Here is a 23144-nt window from a genome sequence, read left to right on the forward strand (position 1 = left end):
CTGCCTTCCGGCCTGGCGCAGCTCCCATCTGCCCAGGGCTGGCACCTTGGGCTGCCCCAAGGCCGCGCTGCCCTCGCCGCCCTCCACCCCGCACACCGATTCCATGACAGAAGGCAGCCAACAAAGGTAGGCGCACACGTATGCAGAAGGACACATACACACTCCCAAAGGCAGCCTTGTGGCCCCTTCCCTGCAAACAAATAAGTACATCTCTTGCTTTAAAGTATATTTTAGGATCTTTAGCGTTTTGATCGCTGAGTATTTACTTGCATCATTATTTTAAGAGGAAAATCAAAAGAAGCTAAAAGTGCTATTCCTTCTGTGTAAATGGTCTGAACAAAGTGTGCTCAAGATAGCAATCAATTTACAAAGTTTAAGTATAAAAAGCCTGCAACCAAGAACATTCATTTTTGCCAAATAAAGAAATTACGAAATTTTAGCCTGTGGAAAAAAATGATTAAAAAAATAACAACCCTACTTTACCTCTCAAGCCACATGTCAAATTAAAAAGGATTATTAAGGGAACCACAGCCAAGATTTTCTTCATTCACAAAAAGGAATCACATAACCTTGATTTACCTTTTTTTCCTCTACTCATACCACATTTTACTTGCCCCCCCTCAAGTTGAGTAAAGCCAAGAAAAGCCCATACAAACAAAACAAAAGCTCAGCTTTCTTACCCACATTTTCTGTAGTCATTCATTTCAGCCTTCACATTGGCTTATTTTAAATCAAGCATTTAAAGTTGAACTTTACTTTTTATTATCAAAAGAAAAAAAAAAGAGCTAATATTAATACTGAACCAAAGCAAGGAGAAATTAGCTTGCTTCCAGCTGCAGTTAACCACCCTCTGAATTGTTTCATTAAGACTTCCTGGGGGGCTTCAGGAGATGTTCTGCATTCATCTTAGAGTTACTCTACAGGCCTATACCATACATTCTCTCCCTATCTTTATGACCTTCCTTCTGCGCACAGCTATATTTAATCTTAACTGAACTGCTGCCATCAGCTTCCTGCAAGCTAAGGACTTCAGTGGGCATCTTTTTACAAACCACTGTATGACATCTACCTTTTCCCTTCAACACTGCTCTTTAATTTGTAATATCTGTAACTTGTCAGCACTTCTCAGCTGGAGGTTCATTCTCAAGTGTTTAAAAACCATTTCCACTATTCACTCTACAGTCTCTGGGCTGTGATATACACAAAGCATCAACTTCACCTAGATACTGCTTTAAGCATCCAAGTTCTTGATAATCACAAGGAAGACAGAAAATGATACCAGAAATGCTCTTGCAGCTTCTTTAATCTCTCCCCATTAATGTTCAACTACACTTACAGAGAAGTGGCTTCTACGAGCCAAACGTCTTAGGAAGTATTTCTAAACCCTCTTAACAGCAACTGGTTGCAGAAACATTACCCTTTATATTCTTATGAAGATAAGAATTCAACTGCTCAGTAACATGCAGGAACAGCTTTTGAGTGGCACAACAGATCTCTTCTTACAAAGTCACCTGCTCTTTAGATGTTTTCCCCTGGGTTTATGCAAGTAAGTAACAGGTAAGCTAAATATTCAGGGCCAAAGTCCTACAAAGCAACTAACTCACTACCACAACCCACAACCAAGGCAGGTTTGATTACTATAAGGCTAAATTCTACATGACAACATACACAAACGAAGAGCAAACCTAACTGATTGTACTGAATTGCAAACAAAAGACAAAAAAGGGACTTAACATGCTTAAAAGATGTCAACTAAAATTCAGAAACTCCTCATCTAAACTTTATTCAAGAAGATAAAACAATAACCACCATTTTATTCTTAAAAGGTTTTGTGCTTAATTAGCATGGCCATGCTCTAGAAATTACTTCTAGATTTAAAGAATATCCTCCTCTTTCAAAGGAGAAAAATGTTAAGGTAATTTTATAACACAATCCAGAACCTGATATGCAATATGGACTTTCTTTGTATGGATTAAGGGAGAAGATTGCAAAGGCCAACTGTATGTCAATTTGGAAAGGGATGTTTTAGAGTCAGCAAAATTGCTGTGAAGCCAAAGATTATGAAAGCCCAGATTCACACTCAAAGCAGAGCAGTGCAGGGTTTTTCCATGACCTTCAAAGGCAGTGCAAAATGAGCACAAGAGAGATCTCAGTTAAGGGCTTTGTAATGCAGAAATCCTCATAATTCATGCTGAAAGCAATGCTTTCTATAGCAATTAGGAAGACTTCAAAATAACTTCCTACAAACTAACAAGCATTGCTCATTTCATTCAAAACTAATGAATAGGTATAGGATGGCACTTAGCTAACTATGGTATCTGGCCAGTGAAACCCAGCATCAGCCTCTACCCTTCACAAAAATGAAAGTTGTTTCATTCAATTTTTCATCCCAGGGCACAGCAAGTATATCCACTCCTGTTCCTACAACATCTTAACAAGTAAAGACTGAAGGAACAGTAGTTTCATACATGGAAGGCTGATGTTACGTGCTACTACATCTATAATTAGTCATTACTATCTTGGCTCAAGAGATTGGACTGATGACCAAAATGAACTATTTCACTTTCCTGGCTTAGAAAGAAACTGCCTAAATAGCCAACTGAAACAAGAAAGACACTATCTTTGTCTTCGTAGGAGGTATAGAAAAAGGTGAAGCAGCAATTTTGTACGCTGGGATGAAGAAGGGGAAGAAGGGGAAAGATGTGTACAAGGGCAGAAGCTTCCTAAACAAGAACTGCAGCCAAGGGAATCACAGTAAATAACCAAACCTTTTTGTTTTGATTTTATCCTGTAAATATAATATCTGCAAGAACAACTCCTCCCTTAATCATATCACATTAACCTATTTTGTCTTGCCTAAGACTAAAATCACTAATGAAATATCAGGTCCGTAGCACTGAAATTCAGGATCCCTGGCTCAAGAAAAATACCTGGAGATCAAGACCAAACCTCACAAGCTGCATTACTCACTTTAGAGCTCTGCTTCATGGTGCTCTACCTGGTCTGCTGAAGATCTTCACAGAGGAGCACAAATGTACCTGTGACATTAGGAACTCAGTTTCTAGACTTCACAGTACATATTCTACTCCTTCTAAAACCTTTATCTTCATGACTACCTAATATTCAACACCCTGAGTCTTGTAACTTTCCATAGGGTAGATATAATTGTGCCTGAATTCTGTAAGTTATTTCAACAGTCCTTCAGTTGGCGGCTCTTCAGGACTCCCCTGAAGAGAAACAAGTATGCTCTTCTTTTAATCCATTTTTTTTAGGAAGAAAGCAAAGTTGTTTCTGTGTGCACACTAGCAAAAGTTTTTCCTCTCTGTGGCAGCAGGTGTCCTTGTTGAAAACTTAAGCTATACCTGAGATTAAACTCCAGACTAACACATATTCAGTATATTTGGGCAAAATGCACCAACATCATTATTGCCAGCCATTTCACACAACCAAATAAGAAGATAAGTGACATTAATTATAGGGCCAAGATATATACCACAATACCTAGCTAATACTAAGTTAAAAAGGACATTGATAGACAATGACTGTTTAGATAAAAGACAGAACATCTTATATTCCACAAAAAAAAAAAAAAGAAAAAGATGGCATTCAAAAAAAAATCTAAATACCTCCTTAGTATGCAAGGGAACTGACTGGCTTTAAATTTTGTCAGGGAAAAAAAATACACATATTATATATAAGATTTAAAAATGCAAGTTGCACACATTTTAAAGCATGCTTTATATGCAAAAAAGCTCAAAAATGGAATTTGAAGATGACTTACAGGACTACATAAACTGGTACTCTTCACAGTCATTCCACAGAATCATAATAAAATGTATTTATAATTAGATTGAGTGTGTAAGATTTCAGAGCTTTATTCTTTCCAAATGACTTAAGAGAAACATGTTTACATAAAATACTCAAACTCTGTTAAAGTAATACTTTAGCTACCTGAGTTTAGGTAAAATAAGCTGTCTTTATAGCTGTTACGTAAACAGCTAGAACTTTGTTCAAATATTTAAACTGTATTTAAAAATTTGGAAATACTTGAAAGACTACAAATTAAAAAAATAGGTACCAAATTACTTCTGAAAGCCGAAGGATGTTGAACACCCAATCCTTCCCTCAGGATCTTTTCCCATGTAAGTGCATCTGTGAACTTCATTTGCATCTGTTCATAAGTTTTCACCTGTTTAAAATGTTTAAGTCAGATTTTAATGTGTTCATCATCATCACACAAAGTCTTTTATAACAAAACAACAGTCGCTATGTTTAACCGGATGGATTTTTGTCCCTCTTCTCTGACATGCAGGGAAGCCACCCACCCTCCCATCAAACTGCACGGGCATCAGTGTGTGTGTGTGTGTGTGTGTGCGTGTGTGTGTGTGTGTGTGTGTGTGTGTGTGTGAGATCACTGACTGGGAACTGAAGTTCACGACACTGTTTGACCTCAAAGAAACTGCACAAATCATCTAACCTTATGCACGGAGAATAATGATTGGGTTTGTATTTGGCAAGCGGGCAGGTGCTGTCTACAAGATACCTTACATGCTTGTGAGGGTGATGCTATTTGTATTTCTGGGGGGTTGGCACACTCAAAAAAACATTTAAAGAATCACAATCAGGCATCATTAGATTGCAGACCTTTGGTTCCATCACAACTGGCCTGGAACAGGCTCCAAGTTAGACAAATCTGCACAGGATATTCAGCTGGTTAAGAGGCTGGGTAGCAAAGTAACCGTCGTCTTCGCTTCTCCTTTTCCTCCTTACCCTCTCTTCCCTAGTGCACTTGGAAAGGCAGATGTGCCAGGGGGAGCAAATAGTGCCTATCCCCAAGGAGACTTCTCCCTTGCTGCAGGCACTGCGATTTATAACCAAAACTGCCTGGGACCAGACAGCTGCTCGCGTTGCCTGCAATACTGGCAGGCTGCGAGAGTCACAAAGAGAGAGGCTTATGTGCCAAAGTATGTACTCCTCCTTGCCAAGCATATAATCGTGATGCGTACTTCCTGATAGGAAAAGGATTTAGTAAATATGAGACAATTTCCTTTTCCCCTTGCTGAGAAACTGTCTTCTTTCCCACATGTTTAAGGTCAGGGAAAAAAGAAAAGGGCACTGCTTCCACGCTTAAAAGTAGCTCTGCTCGTTTTCTGCACAGGGTGTTTGTCTTCATTTTATCAATCATATTCCATGTTTTCTTACCAGTTCTGAGGACAGCCACCATTTACCAGCTTTTCGGGCCCATCACAGAATTTTTGTCTCCTGCTACTCTGGAAATTCTTTGAAAAATGTTTCAGGGCTACATCCATTTACAGCGCCTGTTGTCTTCCAGACCCCACGGCTTTGTGGTTTGTCACCAAGTCTGAAGCAGCGCAGGAGCACCTGGGAAAGCCTGAGTTTTGTACTTGAATCAAGGCACACATTTGGTTAAAAAATCTTCATAAGAGGGGAAGTTTTGCAGAAACTTGCCCTTGTAAGCAGTTTTAATTAACCGGGAACAGGATGCATATAGAATAATAGATAGTTTATGATGCATTAAAAGGCATTGGGTAAGCCAAAAGGGCAAAATACATCGGTCAAGGAGACAAATAGCACAGAGTATGACAGAACGAAAGCAAATTTGTAGTTTGCTTTTTTATTGTAGTACTAGAATATTCTGGTAATAGATTAATACTAATCTGTTATGAGCAACGCTAGTAAGACAGTAATCACCAAACTAAGGCTAAGATTTTAAGAAAGTCCTCATTACAGCAGAATTAAGGATAATTTCACTGATGTTGAGAAATGAATGTGAAGAGATCAGGCACCAGATGGTTCTTTAGACATTACGCTAAGAAAAAGATAAACTCTAAAGTATTGGATTTTTGCTTTAGGAGGGTGTATTGAGATTTGTGTTAAAACGCTGAAGCAAAATAAATAAATCTAATAAGATTATCTTATAATATTAAGGCTTCCAGATTAGCAGAGAATCATTTCTCACAGGAATGTCAGAGCAGAACTTGTCTGCTTCCTGAAAGACACTCATCAAATGATTTAACTGTCACTAAAGTAACTTCCATGACTGTATTTTATGCACTTCGCAACATCCTTTGGCTTCTTAACATATCTTTTCCTATTTGCAAAAAAAAAGGAGGAAGCAAATCCTTCTGCTCATAAATTGTCACAGATTTGAATTGCTAAATAAGACACATTCAGCTGAGTCAACTTAAGAGCTTAAAAAGGATGTAGCAAAACAGCTGAAGTGTTTTTGGAACAAAAGTCAACATGTATGCATGCGAGATGCACACAGCGAGTTTGTATAGCAGCCAGACTTGCCTGATAGCAAATGGCAGTTTGAAAATATTTACTCAGTTTCAGCAGAAGCATTAGCCATTTTTTCACACGTTCTTCTGCCTTTTGCTTCAAGATTTCACTGGGAAAGGAACAGAGGAAAAGTACTGCTAAATTAATTGAGAAATTCCAATTAAAATTTGAAACATTACGATCACCCAATCATAAGCTTTCCATAGCTGCAGTAAGACCACCAACTGTGCCTCACATTCAGGGCTTAAGCCCCAGTCGAGATCTCCTTAAGGCTTATCTGTACAAGCAGCGATCAAACAGATACAAAACAGAAGAATCTCTTGCCTTCAATCTAGAAGCTAGAACACGTTATTTATTATATTTTTAAATGCTACAGTTTAGAAATAATGAGCTATTTTTTTTTAACCTTCCAAATCAAACCCATGTTCTGTATTGGCTTCTTTTTTCTTTGCTGTTTCTCCCCATCCCCCTTGCCACCATCTGAAGCACATCCCAGCACACAAGCCGGGAAGTCGGACTCTGGAACCAAACACAAGCTCTTCTGGTCTTAAAAGGAGTGCCAAGGTAATCACTGGCAAAATGTACTCAGGCTATTGGTGACAGCATTAAGAGGTAGAAACTAGCAGAATCTCCCCCACACGTAACAGACACATATGGATTTACTGTATACTGCTCTTTTGGCATCGTGACCCTGTCAATACTATACAGAGTGTTCAGGGTGGGAATCCTCAGTACAAGAGGGATACAAGCGTGGGAAGAGGAAAATAAAGATACATGATGGAAGAACACAAAGGCATTCCTGTCTCTGATCACAGATGCCAAGTACTTCACAAAAGCAGAACTACCTCAAATCAGTCTGCAATGTAAACAAACCGAGACCAAGAAACACTGCCCACCATGAGATGTTTGAGGAACAAAGGGACAGTTTTCCACTCCATCCCAGACCTGTTCACAGCCATTGCCTGGTTTCCTGCAGAAGCAAGGTTCATGTCATCACATTGCCTACCTGTTTGTTATCCTTCTCTAATAATTACTAAGCTTAACACTCAATTTTAATTGAATTTGGCTATAATTCAGAGATCTAAATAATAGCCAATTCCTACCAGGTTCATGAAAGCAGCTAGGCAGGAGAGCTCGTCTATAGAACGAGCCTATAATCGTATACTCTGTGACTTGCTAGCTTTGCAGTGAATACCTGCATGCCACCAGACCAGAGAGACTTAGAAGTATTTGGTAGTTAAGGGATAATGGAGGGAAACAAAGGAAAGAAAGGTATTGAGCACTGAAACCTTTTTGAGGAACAGGAAGAAAGTTGGCATTTTGTTACAGAGGAAGACAAAGTTACAGAAAATCATGCTTCACTATGGCTTTCATTGGAATTTAGTTTAAATATTTGTATTCCTGATGCTTACAAGCAAACGTCAAGTGAATACTGAGGAGGTTTACAAGAAAGACAAAACCTTATTTGCCACTGCCAGCTAAAAGAAGCTTGGAGAAAGGAAACTTAAAACTACAGGAACTAATCAACCTCGATTACTAGTATGCTGACAGACCAAGAATTTCAGCTTCTGTGCTTAGTTTCGTGTTTATAAATGTCAATATTCCATATTACTACTTCTGCAACTATCACAATGTAAAGTGGAGAATCAGACTGGGAAGGGAAAAAAGGTGAAGGAACAAGAGGGGAGCAATATTTCAAATATATAAAAATCACCTAAAGATGCATACTCGACTTGCTTTTTTGCCACACCAATACTACATTCATTCAAAAGCTGCTGAAAGAAGTTAGTTGAACCAAACCTAGCCATATAAATCACTTTCAGCTGATATTAGGCAAATTTGTTGGACCTTCATGATGAGTTCTGACTGCGTGCGTCTGTATGTGTTTGTGCCCTTAATCCAGCATTATCTGCACTGAAAAACATGTGGCTAGAGTTAGTTGACCAACATATAAAAGCAAGAAAGACACATTATAAAGCTGTGAAGACTGCAGATGTTTCAGCTGATAATGCAGAAAGGTCTCATCTCACACGTAGCAGATGCGACACTTTTGGTCAAAGAGTCACAGTGTATTTACATGCATTCAAACTTAGTTCACCAAGACTTCACAGACAGTCATCCTTAGATTTTGGTAGCAGCTGTTCCTCATCACAGACACACAGATTGTGCTGCACTTTCTTTTATGGAGCATAGTGTCCTGTTAGCCTGGAGCCAGAGGTCACCCCCACTGGGTATGTCATGTCCTGAACCAAAATGCTCCTTTCCTCAGAGCTGGGCAGCTCATCTCCTTGTGGTTCAGGCACTAATCGACACTTTCAAAGCTGCAGTGATACTTTAGATATAGGCACATGTTCGGCGGTTGTTCTCTTCTCAGAAGAGCTACCGACAGGACAAGAGGCAATGGCCTCAAGTTGCACCAGGGGAGGCTCAAGTTAGACATTAGGAAGAATTTCTACATGGAAAGAGTGGTGAAGCATTGGAGCAGGCTGCCCAGGGAAGTGGTGGAGCCACTATCCCTGGCAGTGTTCAGGAAACGTGGATATGAGGCACTTAGGGACATGGTTGGCAGGCAGGGTGGTGATGGGTTTACAGTTGGACTCCGTGATCTCAAAGGTCTTTTCCAACCATAATGATTCAGTAAATCTATAAATTTATAGACAATACATAAAGCACTTTGGTCTCACAGAAGAGATTGACTATACTAACTTGCGTAGTAAGCTCTTCAAGAGAAAACACCTGCTCATGTCAGAAGTTTCCATCATACAAGTTCATTCAGGGAAGTTCATTTGCAGCCTTCATAGAATTTAAGTTGCTTAATTCAGTTGCTTGACTAGAAGAAAAAGCACACTATAAATCATGTTACAATTCTCATAACATTGTAGGGGAAAGAAAAAGTGAAGCATTTTGGCATCTTATTACAGGAATTCAGGAGATCTGATTTAGAACCTACTTTCTTAATATTTATGTAAACTACAAATTAAAAACAAAGTCATAATAAGATCACAGAAAAATGTCATGCCACTAAAAATGTATTTAAATTAGAAATTTCAGAAGACTTTTTTCATATAGCTTTCCATTTAAATAAATATTCTCTAAAGCACATTTGTACTGGGTTGAGACATAGGGATGGCATCTTCCCCCCCACCCCAGAAAGAATAAGAAGTTCTTCCAAAGCATGATGTTTTCTATCTGTTTACCAATCGCTGTATTTCAAAACCTTCCCTGGTGGGAATTCCTGGTAAAAGCTTCAATAAATCACTTTAATTAACCATTTTGATGATATATTTTTTTCTCTCAATTGAAAAGTCACTGAATTTAAAAATATGGTATTACTGGAATCAATGGCAGTCTAGCTTAAACAGAAGAAGACATTAGTTCTGCTAGTTAGTACTACTGTATTTCTTATACATTCTTAAAATTTAAGTCAACAACAACAGCTTGTAAAAATGTTCTAGGACTATTTTTACTTTACAGATGGAGTTAAATGTTTAACAGTCAAAGTTGCCTATGCAAAAAGAGGAAATAAAACTGCCTACAGGAAGCAAAACAGCATTTTATTGATCCTATATTACTGTGTTGACTCAAATGTCTTGTGAGCACAAAACCACAGGAATGCAGTGTCTTTGCATCGGCCCCCTACTTTGGTAACTTTTTTTTTCTGCTTCATGCTATTCAAGAACCATCTGTCAGTCAGACCTTTGGGTATCGCCATTCCTACAGTAATGCTGGGTGACTGCCCGCAGAGTCTACTAGATGTGGAAAGAGAAAAGGATTAGCAGCCTATTTCCACACACAGGTACACTCAGGTAGAGTTCACCCAAACAAGGTACAAGGCTGCAGGGAAGAAAGAGCAGAGCACAGGTGACCATGTCTGAAAAACAGAGAGGTCCCCATGGCTTCAGATTCTTCCTTTTCTCTTCTTTCTCGCTCTCAAAGTTAGGGCCTGTTCATAACCCCAGACAAGAAGGGAAGTCTCGTGGAGGTCAAAGCCTTTGGAGCTTGTGCCCAAGTGTGCTCTACATGCACATTAATGACTTTTTTTTTTTTTTTTTTTTTTTTTTTACTATCACTTCTCCTTGGGCAGGGAGAAACTAAGAATTTAAAGCTTAGTTCGAGCTTCCTGCTTGGTTCCTCAAGACTTCTATGCTAAAATTTGTAAGTGTGTTTTACACACTAATAGCAAAACAACAAAGCACAGAAGCAATTCAAGAGAGTAACTACAACCAAGTGAGCAGATCAAATGAACAGAACACAGCACTGCACTCCTTTGGCTAAAGGCACTGAATAGCTGAGGAGGCCCTAGCAAGGTCCTTTTGCTCCTTGCAGAATTACCAGCCCTTCAGGATATCAGCAGCAAAGGACGTGAACGTGAACCATCACAGACTCGTGAAAAGTGAGTGTAGCCTATGGCAGTGCCTTCCAAGCACACAGGTCAGTAATTTTTTTTTTTTTTTAATGCAAAGGGAAGATGTATCTCAAAAGATAACAAGGTATCTCCCTTTATCTAGCAAGGTAAAAGCAATAAGAACCATTTCCCAGACTGGAGGACAAAAGTGCTAGAAGAGACAACATTGGTTTAGTCCAGTGTTGCAAGAGAAATTTCAATCCTTTTGATACAAGAACTATTTTAGATTTTCTTATTTGCAGCACTAGCTATGTTGCCATATTTTAACAAAGACTTCTGAGATGGCATCTTCAGTTTCAGTTAAAGCTCTGAATGTCATCACCTTTGTATAGAGCAGCAAGAAACCTTTCATACTTGATTAACGTAGAGTTTAAAAGTCCCATCTGTGGATCAGGTAACATTTTATTGCTCACAGGAGGTGCAAAAGAAGTTATGAGCACTTTATGCATACATCACCATCAGACCATTCCCAACCCATTACAAACAGGATGCCTCTGAGCAGCAGGCCAAGTCTTCCAGTCCTTAGCAGGCCAAGGCTTCACCAACAACAATAGCAACTAGCTAAGAAATAATTTAGTCAGAGAACTGAAAAGGGCAGAAGAAAGACTGTGAGGAAATGGTTATACAGAGCTTGGAGCTGGGAAGACATGGGGAATCACATCTCTAGAGGATAAATCAAAACAGGGTGAGTGGAGTGAAAAGCAAGCAAGTTAAAAAAAAAAAAAATCTAAAAAAAAATCCTATTGAAAATGAAAGCCAACTTCAGATTCCCACACAGCCTCCATACACAGGCTACAGGTACCCAGCTTCCTATTTTAATTGATGCATTTCATTTTTAGACTAATAATGCTTCACAAAAATATGTTTATAGAAACCAAATTTTGTAAACTTTAAGCTATGTTACTGAAAAGTGGAAATAATTACAACTTTAATGCTGCAAAAATCTCACGGCAAAGTAGTTTTTTTACCCTTCATAAAAGATCACCAGTAGCACTCTTAACAATAGCAAACAAACTGAAAAAAGATGATACAGGTAGAACTCCCATTACAGCAGCTTCTTGCTGTTTTAGTAGGAATATTTTATATTCAGGCAGCTCTGTTTTGACAGATGTCATAGTTTTATTTTGTGATCTTTTTGCTCCTACATTTTACAGGAGAAACTGCTAAGCTTCCCAGCTCTCTATCTATACAGAAAACAAGCTAATGTTTTTCCATCACATAGGAATAATATAGCTGAACACATCTGGGAAAAAGACATAAGCGGGAAAGAAATCCCACATTTGTGTAACAGAGTAACCTAAGGGTCGCATTCAGCCTGCAACACCCTTGCAATTTATATGCATACACAGGTCCTTTCTATCAGATCAACATGAGCTATATTCAGGAATTTAAACATTACCTGGCAGCAAATCAATGCCATCCCAACCCAGAGCTGTTCCTCACATTCCCACACACACATGCAGCAAACAGACTAGGAGGGAAGTGACAACACATGGCAAGAGGCAGAAACCAAAGCTACTTAAAGAAGAGCAGCTTCTTCTAAAACACATGAAACTCAATAACCAAGAGAAACAGTGTTTCTCCAAATAAAAGGAATCTTTTTTATTTCATTTTATATAGGTAATTAGGGTGAGGGAAGAACAAACAAGACCTGACAAGCTACAGAAACACTTGGCAACAGCTAACTAGCAAGGTTGACAAAGTTGGGTGTTCTTCTAACTGAATCTCCAAGTACTCAGCGTGAAATTTCACCTCAGTTATTTATTGCACAATTATTTAACCTCACTAAAATTCAGAAAAAAAAAAAAAAAAAAAACTACTAAAGCTTCCCCCCCGCCCCGGAAAGAAGGAAACTACAAAATTTAATTCAAATGAATTCAATTAAAAAAAAAAAAAAAAAAACCACACGCACACCCCTCGCCCTTGCCCCCCCCCCGCAAAGCTTACTATTATAGAGTGTAAGTCAGTGTAGAAAAGAACACTCAACGAAAATGCAATGAAACCCTATTAACGTAAGCAGCATTTTTACTAAAGCTAGAAGGAACTGAAAAAATCCCACAAGAATATCCTTATGTTTTATAATATTGACTTGAACTAGCTCCTATTTAAAAAACAAACAAACTTAGAGCACTTCCTCTTTACAAAAACTGTAATAACATCTTTATATATTACACAATACAAGTTCTGGCACATAGAACCTATCTTCAAACTTCAGTTTAAAAAAAAATGTTGCAGCTCTGCTCTGATTTTCATCTTTGCTCAAAAGACAGCAGTTTCCCCTTTGAAGTAGTAGTTAATCAAATGATCACCAGAATCACAGTCTGATACCAGAGCAGCGTGGTCAGGGCACAGATTTCACCCTCAATGTGAATAGATGTATTTTGGGGCGGTGGGTGGTGGAGGGAGGAAAAGAAGAAATAATCTTTGGCTTCAACCTTTTCAGGTCCTATAATCCAAAAGATCACTATACCATGTATAACAAAGATAATTTGACATTCTTAAAAATAGACTGGTTAGTATATTACACTCATACTTTCCCCCCATTCAGAACTTTGTCTGCTACCATGTTTCATAAGATTTCATTTTGCTTTTGGATAAAGTTTTTGATATAGATTTATCTGCCAATGTAAGTCTTCTTTTAAATCAAGCATTTTAACAGAGAAAAAACCTTTTCTCCAAGAATTTTCTCGCCCACAACGTAACACCACAGTGAAAACTACTCCCAAATTTACTTATACAGACATTTCAGGAAAAATGTACTGGTAATATTGTAAAAGTTTTTTCTTTTTTTCTTTTCTTTTTCTTTTTTTTTTTTCTTTTAATTATACTTCAAATATTCAGTCTGTTCTCTAATTCTCATTCTATTTTGCAAGTATCCCAAGAAAATGAACTAACATCCATACTTATCGAAATGAAATAGGGATACAAAAAAACGGAGTAAACTAAAAAAAATTCTTAATGTTTTAATATGGTTAAGTGTTTTACTTTTTCTACTGAATTTAATTAGAAGACAGAGGATGGATTTCAGCCTACAGAAATGTTTGCTTTCCTCACATAAATGAAAGGATTACAACTCACTTGAAAAAGTTACAATGGTCCCATAATATAAGCAAACCTCATACTTGAGACAAGAAAACAAACAAACAACAAAACCAGAAACATCTACACGCTCATCGATCTCAACTACCTCTAAAAAATCACTTTCTGTATGACATATCTGGCACAAAAAGAAAGGAGAAAGCATACAGTGAAAGTGAGTCCAAGTATTCAAAATCATAAGTTAATTAATGAAAGGAATTAGTATTAAACTTATTTTGGACTTCTAATTTGCAATTTGGATTGCAGAGAAAGTACTAGCACTGATTTGCAGTAATCCTAGGCTTGCTCAGAACAGCTGCAATGGATCATTAGGTTGCTAACCTCTTGTCAAATATTACTTCAATACCAAAGCACTGACTAGAGAGGGCACAAAGCAGGCTTAAAACTAAGCACTGATATAAGTATAAAGTTTATTTAAACACATTTTGGTATCTCTTTTACAAATGTTGCCTTTGCGTCAGATGCATGCTCCAGTAGCATGCTACCAGGAAAGGTACCCAAAAAGCTATAAAAACAGAAGGATCAAGTCTTTCCACAGAAGATTAATAGCTAGGCATTGTGCACCTTTTCAAAGGAGGGAAACAACAGGTGAAATAAAGACACAAGCAAACTTCTTACAACCCAAGAAACAGCAGAAAGCACAGTTAACTTACAAATAATGCCTCTGAGATCCAAAATACTGTACTGGAAAGTGAACATGAGTTTTTAGATATAAAAACTGAAATATGAAACTCAATAGAGATTATGTTGTGTTTTTCATATCTTCAAGGTATATTGAGTATATTCCAAAAAGTTTATTATAGAATCCTTGCTCTTGTGAGTAACTGGAAGCAACAAAGATTTTTTTAATAAATGTAAATCCAAGTACCTTTTTTTTAATCACATTTTAATTTTGCTTTTTCTTGAGGTAGTAGGAAACTTGCTGAATCAGACAGTCACAAGTTAAAGGTCTGCCTATTACCAATTCAAAGCAATAAGAATATATATCTTTAAATCTCAAACACAGGATAACAGAGTATTTTAAATTTGAAAAAGCTATTCTAATTTTCCATTGTGGTAAGAGATCACATCACGCATTTTAAATATACACTGAAGAATGTTATTAAAAACACAAGGTATGTTCTTAAAATGTTGTAGTCAAATTCTTATCCAGGCCACTAAAAAGAATACCACAGTTATACTCTATACTTCTCAAGCCACAGTAATGGGATAGCAGCAATTTACAGTAAAATTCGGTGTTACATTTAGCTGTACAACACTACTAATTACAGAGTAATTTCAATAATAAATATTTGGTTAAACTCTGCTTTGTCATTAGTGCAAGTAATTTAAGTTGAAACTGATCTTTCGAAATCCAACTTTTTTTCAGAGTCTATTTTTATTTTCTGGTAACTGGACAGCTTTTTCTAGCAAATGTTTCTCTAGAAGCAGAGTCTTGCAAACAGAAAGCCACATAGACAATGTTAGAGGCAAAAGAAAAGACTCGAAGCTGGAGCAGCAAGGAAACTCGCAGTCCCCTTTAAACTGTCCTTAGCTAACCCTGTTGTGCTGCCTTCTAGGCAGCCTTAAGAGCGCTCTGTATAACTTAATAACAGCTGGATAATTAAAGGCAAACTGCATCACCTTCAGGAAGCATCAGGGGTGGGCGGCAAGGTACCACAATCAAAGTCTAAGAAGTGCTTTGGTAGATATTATATCAAGTCTTTTCAAAGCCACTGAATTGGGACCTCTTTAAATCAAACACACTTCTAAATTAACCCCGTGGACTTTGACAAAGGAGCACCCGGTTTTACAGAGAAACTCTTCCTGCCATGTTCCTTCACAGCAAGGTGTGTGAAGAGCCAAGCTGCTACTACAGAAAGCAGCACCCTAGATGAATGGCAGTAGCAACTTATCACAACCATTAGGAGGAAAAATAAACAAAGGAAATGCCAAACCAAGAAACTGCTTGCTTCAGCAAATATTCACAGCCAGCCCCTCAGTCTGGATGGGAGGAGCCAACTCAAGAGAAGTGAGGCCTCCTAAACAACTCATAACTTGAGTCCAATCACCAAGAGTCTTCTATTCTCATAAAAAAACGAAGCCCCAGTTAAGTACATGAATGTGAAAGGCAATGAGGTATAGAAAATTTGGGGGGAATGGAAACAAGATTTTGAGGGTAGAGGTGCTGTTGGGCTTTTAAGTTTCGTATAGAAATTGCAACAATTTGTTCTGCTTTTGTTTCTGTTTTATCTTCCAAAAACAAACAAACAGAAACAACAACAACAACACAACATCACAATCTGCTCAGGAAGCAAAATGCCAAACGCAAGGCGCTACACAGAGAACACAGCAAGCAGCTATGAAGCCATGGACTGAAAACTGACATTACACAGTGCTAAGAATTTGTCAGCAGTGCCTACACAGCTTGCTGGGCATGCAACGGCACTTGAGGAGATCCTGTAACGCAGCATTTTGCAGAGCTCCTCTACAAACATGTCACTACTGCAGTCGAAACTGACTTTTTAAGTCTTGCAAAATGAACAAGCCTGTGTTCCTACTGCATTTTCCCATTCGTAGTTCATGCAGCTCTATAATCTCATATGCCACGGAGCACTTGCTTTTCACATTTCACTAAGCAAGCAGAATAGCCATTGTGGCATTACCCAACAATAACTAATCCATATTCTCTTTATATGGCTTTCACATGGGCCACAACCCAAAGACCCAGGGAATTTTGCAGAAGAAGTCAGTCCTTTGCAAAGTTGTTTTTGCACAGAAGTTATACCATGAACAACTGGCAATTTAAGCAATTGCTTACAAATCATAATACTTATTATATCATTAATATACTTTCCTGTGCAATCCTAAAGATTGCCAAATTAAGTCATGTAAATTTATCTTATTTAGAGAAACAGAATGCAGAACTTTGCATATTTAGTACAATGCATTTTCTGGTATTAAAATAAAAATCACAAGTTACCTTCAATTCCAGTAAGCTTTGAACACTGGTAAAATGAGATCCACTATCACAGTTGGATAGCAGTACACCGCCTTCCTTGCCTGTAAGAGAGCATGGAATTAATTTTGCAGTCAAATTACACCCAAGATAAGCACTGTCAGCCACGTTCTTCATCTGCAAGTGTATGACTTGAGAATATGACGCAGGAAAACTGCAAGCTTTGCCTACGACTCAGGCCAGACTGAGTGAAGGCTGCAGCACAACTGCTCTTAGGGCCACCCGCCCTAAGTCAGAACAGTTCAGTCCACGGTGGTGTCACTGTGGAACCCCAATAAGAGATAGCAACAGGTCAGAGGCCTTTATTTGCTTTAATGTTCTAAATCATATAAAGAGTTAGGGGAAATCAGAAATTTCTTATGAATCGACTGCAACTGCTGAAAACATCATCAAATCAGAGCTGGAACAGAAGGTAGATTTCCAGAATAAGGAGGCCAATAAGCCTACTCTGTGTGGGCCATGCTGTTAACTTGGAACTCTCCCTCTCTTCCACTTTCAATACAATTATGTGCAGAACTTGCAGTTTTGATGGTCTTTGAGCATTCAAATGAGCTAATTAGAAAACAAGCTTGTCCACCACGGATACACAATGTTGATAAAACCAGAGATCCACAACCTTCAAAAAGCAGGAAAGGAAGGACCTATTCTAAGCTCCGAGAGGATCAAGCTCAGCAGAAAGCTGAAATTCAAGCAAGAGAGAACAGCTCAACTTATCACCGCGAGGGGCAATGCCAGGCAGAAGGTGGCATGGCAAGCAGAAATAGAAACCTGTTGGGCAGAAGAGCCTCAAGCAGAGCAGACGCTTCAGCCCAATGCCCTTTTGGGCCATTACTATGTAACATAGGGTGGCACTAAACATGCTCCAAGCAGGGGCTCTTCTCTTAACTAGTTGTCTCTATAGGATAGCGTAAGGATTGACTTTATCTCTGCTTGAGATTTAAAAGTAGCATGCCCAAAGGATGTAGGTTTGTTTCTTTGATATTTTTCCCTATGAAAGCAGTAATTTGCCATTTGAAACGCTCCAAGCCTGGAAACATGCAAGTTTCTCAGAATTTGCCAACGGGCGAGTTTGCAGAGTCCTGCCCTCGCAGCGCTTTTCCCTAATGCTCTGCTAGCACACATGTTAGCAGAAAGGAAAATGAGGCAGTAAAGCTAAGTGAAGTACTATACATCACTGACAAATGAAGCCATAAATTACATGGTTTTAATTAAAAGTGGGTCTTAAGACAGCTTTACAAGAAGAAAAAGAATGTCCCCATTGAACTGTTTGTTATCTGTTACCAGTATCAAAGCATCTCAACCTAAGTTTACTCCTTACTTGGCTATTACACGTTCCTTCCCAATGCCTTCATTTCAGAAGCTGTTTCTGGAAATTATAATCATTCGGATGAGAAAACCCTGAACCAAATCCTTTTATGTCAATCAGAGATGATTTATAGCGTAACCTCCCTTAAGCCCATTCTAGCCATACACATGCATGCACAATACTATTAACTTCAAGAGGGATTAACTTCAACCCAGTAGGATCTGCAGAAAAATACTGCCCTAAAATTGGTACCACAGCGTTTATGGCTGCTCAGAGACCGGTGACACTTTGCTGCACTGTAATCAAAGCCCCACAAAAGAACAATGATAGGAAGAGAGCTTTGGACTCAAATTTATAAATAACGTCTCAATTTGTTTAAAGAGCTTAGTGCGTGTTGTTCATCCAGAAGCCAGGTCATCACATCTTGAAAGGCAGGCCACATAATAAAAGAGCAGATAAGGAGCACAAATAGGATGCCACCCTGATTTTTTTTTTAATCCCGAAGAGAAAGCAAGAAGTTAGAAACTTAGGAAGTATAATCTTCCTTATTTGCACCGCTACGGAATTAGTGAAAAGGAGCTTCAGCATAGAGTCCCAGTCAGTTAATTTCTGCCTGCAGTTGCTATCTTGCAACTGCAAAAAAAAAAAAAAGAAAATTTCGTGGTATGAACAGAATGAAGAGTGATGGTCCAGGAAAAAATAAACAAACAGAGAAGAAAAAAAAAAGAAACAAACTTGAAAAAGCCCAAATTCTTCCCTTCCTCCCCTAGCATTCACACCAAGCGCACAGTGCTCTACCAAGAGCACAGCTCAGCTACTGCGTGGGAAAGTGACTCACAAAACCCCGCAGTTTCCTTGGGAAATAAAAAAAGAAAAAAAGAAAAGGAAAAGAAAAGGAGAAAAGCGGGAGGTCCCCCCCGCGCCTCGCAGATGAGGGCAGGAAGCGGGAGCCCCGCGAGGGAAGGCGCGGCGGCCGCGGGAGCCCCGCGCCGGCGGCACGGAGCCCGCCCAGCCGCAGCCCGGCCGCCCCCGTCGCCAGCGGGCGCTGCCGCGGCCGGAGCCGCGCAGGGAGCAGGGACGCGGCGAGGAAAAGAGCAGCTCCCGCCGCGCCGCGGGACGGGACGGGGCGAGCGGCTGCCCCCGCCGGCGGCAGCGCCTTTCCCCGCGGCCGCGGTGGCTGCCGCCCCCGCACGGCCGCCCGTTTCCCCCCGCACGGCCACCCGCCCGCCCGCGCCCCGCGCCGGCTCTACCTGCCAGCCCAACGGCCGCCCCGCGCCCAACGGCCGCCGCCGCCCCTCGCATCCGAAATTGAAGTTCCCCGAGCGGAGCCGTCAGCGCCGCCTGGGAGGGAGCCGCCCGCCCCGCCCCCGCCGCAGGCCCCGCCCCCGCAGCCCGCTCCCCGCCATTGGCTGCGCCGCCCGTCAGTCGCCGCAGTGGGTGTCGCCCCCGCGTCCCTCGCCGGCGGCCGCGGCTGCTCGGAAGGTCACGGGTTCGAGACTTGGCTCGGGAGCTCCGGGCGATGCTGTTGCCCCCTTCCCTGGGTGTTAGAGCGCGTCGGGGTGCCGTGCCCAGCTCGGGGATGACATAGCTAAACAAGCGGCACCTTCCGGGGTGGCCGAGGGTGGGAGCACCTGCCCTGTGAGGAGAGGCCGAGGGACTGGGCTGGAGAGAAGGAGGCTTTGGGGGGCTCTGCGGTAGCCCCCAGGACCTGCATTAGGGTTGTCAGGAGGGTGGCCGATCTGTAGATAGTCTTAACAGCAGGACATGTTGGGAGGCCTAGAGACAGCCAGCCCAAATGGAAATGGAGGTTGAGGCTGGGCGTGGGGAAGTGTTCACGGTGGGGACCGGCTGCCCAAAGAAGTTGTGCAGGCTCCCTCCAGGGATGCATCCCAGTCCAGACCGGAGACGGCCCCGAGCACCGGCTCTGACCGCAAGGCAGCCCCTGCTCAGAGCAGGAGGTTGGACTGGAGACCTCCTTCCACGCTGCGCCTTCCTCTGTGCTGGTGACCTGCACGCGTGGTGCCTGGAGCAGGGCTGCTTCTCAAAGGCCTTCCCAGTTTCTTCAAGGCCTGCGGTGCTTTCGTGGATGCTCCCTGCTGATGGGCTTGGAGAAGGAAAACCAGCGTGCCCGCAGCTCCTTCCCCTTGAAGGGCAACTGTCTTGCCCCGCAACTGTGTGTTTGGCTTTTTGTTCTCCTTTTAATGCTTCTTCCAGCGTACAAAAAGATGGCTCTGCTTCAGGGTCAACAACGTGGGCTTTCTATCAAAATGTGACAAAGGAGAAATAAGATTTGTTATGCTGTGAGGAGGGAATGGGGATCCAGCCTGCAAATTGTGCATACATGTACAAGAGAGAAATGAAAGGCTAGAGAAGAAATATAGTACTAACAGATGTAAAAAATTCTATTTAAGAGACCAAGGCCTCGTCTAGCTTTGATCTCTCGGTAAGTATTTACGTCACATGTAGTCACGCCGAGATTCCAGGATTCAGCACACAATTTGAACTGCCTGTACATTTTCAATTCATACCTTTAGTGCATAACTGAAAGGTAACCAGAGATCTCCTGCTTCATCCTCATATGAGCACAGAATTGTGTTGTTTTGTAGTAGACACAATAGACCTTCTGATTTGAAGCAGAGCCGTGCATTTTCTGTGTCTGTTTTCTGTGTAATTCCTCTGTCATTTCTAGGAAAATTGGAAAGAATTTGGAAAAAAAAATATGAAGAGAGTCAGATCACGACTAAGACTGCTGAGTGTTTTCTAGAGAATTCTAACTCTTAAAACCTCTAAATTCTATTTACCAAAATTTTCTAGGTAATGTTATGTGCCAGATGGCTTGAATTGGATTTTTAATACGGTTGGGGAATACCAAGTTGTGTTTTCACAATGCCTGTCTTGGTATGCTGGGATCTGCTTTAGGGTGGCTTACTATTAAAACTATAATCAAGAGGCAGTTTACAGTATATTTTCTGCATATTTTATATTGCTTAACACTCAGAAAATCAAGTCCTGTTAGGCATCTAGAACTGATGAGTAGTTTTTCTTTAATGTTGGTATTTCAGAACTAAAAGCAACCCTGCACTTCATGGCAGTGTTGCTAAAAGAAATTAATGTAAGCACACAGAAAGGCAATGAGCCCCCAATGAACAGAGAACAAGCAGTATTAGATATCCATGCTTAATTCAGCATTGTCCATTCTGCATGCACTGAAAGAGGTTAGGGACCGATAATTAAAGGCAAAATTATAATTCATGTACACAAATGGTTTTAATTCTGGCATTTTCTACATACATTGTTTAATCTTGTAATCTTAATATTTTATTATAGGGTATAACTTAAATAGAATTACTGCTTTTTTCAGTAGCTCCTGCTTCACATTCAGAAACAGCATCAAAAGACATTTGACTCTTTCAAAGAGGAGATGCAGTATCATTTTTCTTTTTCAGGAAAATCAGTTACTGTGGTTCTTTGTTTTTAAACAGCAGATGCTACAATTACCATAGTACCAACTGGGCTAGGATTTTACCCCTAGCTTCTCTTTACATGCAGCATAGTCTCCAAAACTGTTTACGCAGTCCTTCCCATCTCATTTCTCAGATGCTTTAATGTCTCTGAGCACAAAGAAATGATAGCAGAATATGCTGCAACTCATCAAGAAAATAATGCAGCAGCCTCAGGTGCCTTCAGAAAAAGAGCATCTACTTTACTACATTAAGCTTTAAAGGCTTAATTTACAGAGACACTTGCTCTGTGCTGCTCTTTCTAAGGTTACCTGAGCTTACACCATCCAATTTGTTTTCTGTTTTTTTTTTTTTCTTTTTTTCCTCCTTATTATTGCTAGTACTTGTGTGCCTGCCAGCATTTAATACCATCAGCCTGAGTAAGTTTAATTGGCACAGTACTGAAAACAGCTGCGTCTGCAACAATATTGTCTTCAATAAGGTTCCCAATATTGCTTAAACCAATGGGAATGTCTGTAGTGAAATTTCCCTAGGTTAGAAAATTCAGCAAGTTTTTAAAAAGCAGCTTCAGATTTGCCTTCTTTTGCTTCTTCAGACTAAGGCACTGCTCTTGCAGACCACATTTAGCAATCCCCCAGTAAGATTTATTCACTTAGATGTTTCTTCTCATCCTGGTTTCGGGCCATTTGCTTCCAGAAAAAAATCTGCTGCCTGATGACAACTTTTTTTTTTTTTTTTTTTTTAGATTTATAGCTTTGGAATAGTAAATTGCCTGTCAATCTGGGTTTAAGGAGCTGCGTTGCATTTCCTTAAAAATAGAAAAAAAAAGGCAAAAAGAAAAAAAAAGATTTTTGGTAGTTGCTGTTCCTTAACTCTTTCTGTGGGTAAAAGGACATACATGGCATAAGGGGTAAAAGGATATAGACAATTTCTTAAGCAGAATAAGAAACATCTGGGTAGCCAAATGAAGTCTAGGTAACTCTGCCTACAACATGTTGGGTAGTCGTTTTTCTCGGCTGCTATTTTTAAGGAAATGTACTGCTGCAGCTCTAGCACCAAAGCAACGCCATAAATCTGCTTTCTGCATATTCTTCTCCACCCCCTTGTACTATCGAAATTTTGTGTAGGTGCCCCAATGATAAGAACTGTTCTGTTGCTGAACTCGCTATGTGAAATTTCTTGGAAGTGCTGATATAGCCAAAGCAGTGTTTAACAGAAGTGAAGTTTGCAGCATCTAAATGTAAATGTGGCAAATGTCGAACCCCACATTGGAGCTGCTGTCTGTAGAGATGAGAAGTCTGCAGTCAAAACGGCTGCTTGCTTAATGCTTTTGCCACATAAACACAACAGCAGTGAAACTGCATAATCTGTGCCTGGTATAATAGTGCAACCAATTACTGTTAAACTTGATTTGGCAGTAGATGATATATTCTTTTGTTATTCAGAATCGCCATTGTGGTTTTTAATGAGTCAAAAAAACGAGCAAGTTATAAGCTTGTCGTGAAAGACTGAGACTTTCCTTCCTGAATATAGCTTTTTTATAGAAGGTTGCTTTCTGGAAAGGAAAGGAAT

At 40.1% G+C, this 23144-nt stretch overlaps 1 protein-coding gene across 11 annotated transcripts in view; it reads right to left on the reverse strand.

The window, feature by feature from the left end:
* EPB41L2 (erythrocyte membrane protein band 4.1 like 2) overlaps positions 1-19476 on the reverse strand; it is a 92719-nt gene extending 73243 nt beyond the window's left edge. For 10 of the 11 annotated variants that reach the window (XM_088533877.1, XM_088533873.1, XM_088533876.1 and 7 more), the window contains exons 1-2: positions 19362-19476; positions 16770-16849 (exon numbers count right to left, since the gene is read on the reverse strand). The gene's annotated coding sequence lies outside the window, so the exon portion shown is untranslated. The remainder of the gene's footprint in view (positions 1-16769; positions 16850-19361) is intronic. The other variant, XM_088533868.1, reaches the window with a different exon arrangement.
* Between the last annotated feature and the right edge of the window lie 3668 nt (positions 19477-23144).

Source organism: Tinamus guttatus, unplaced genomic scaffold, assembly GCF_059628265.1.
Source record: "Tinamus guttatus ecotype Peru unplaced genomic scaffold, ASM5962826v1 Tinamus_guttatus_pri_ptg000525l, whole genome shotgun sequence".
Lineage (NCBI taxonomy): Eukaryota > Metazoa > Chordata > Aves > Tinamiformes > Tinamidae > Tinamus > Tinamus guttatus.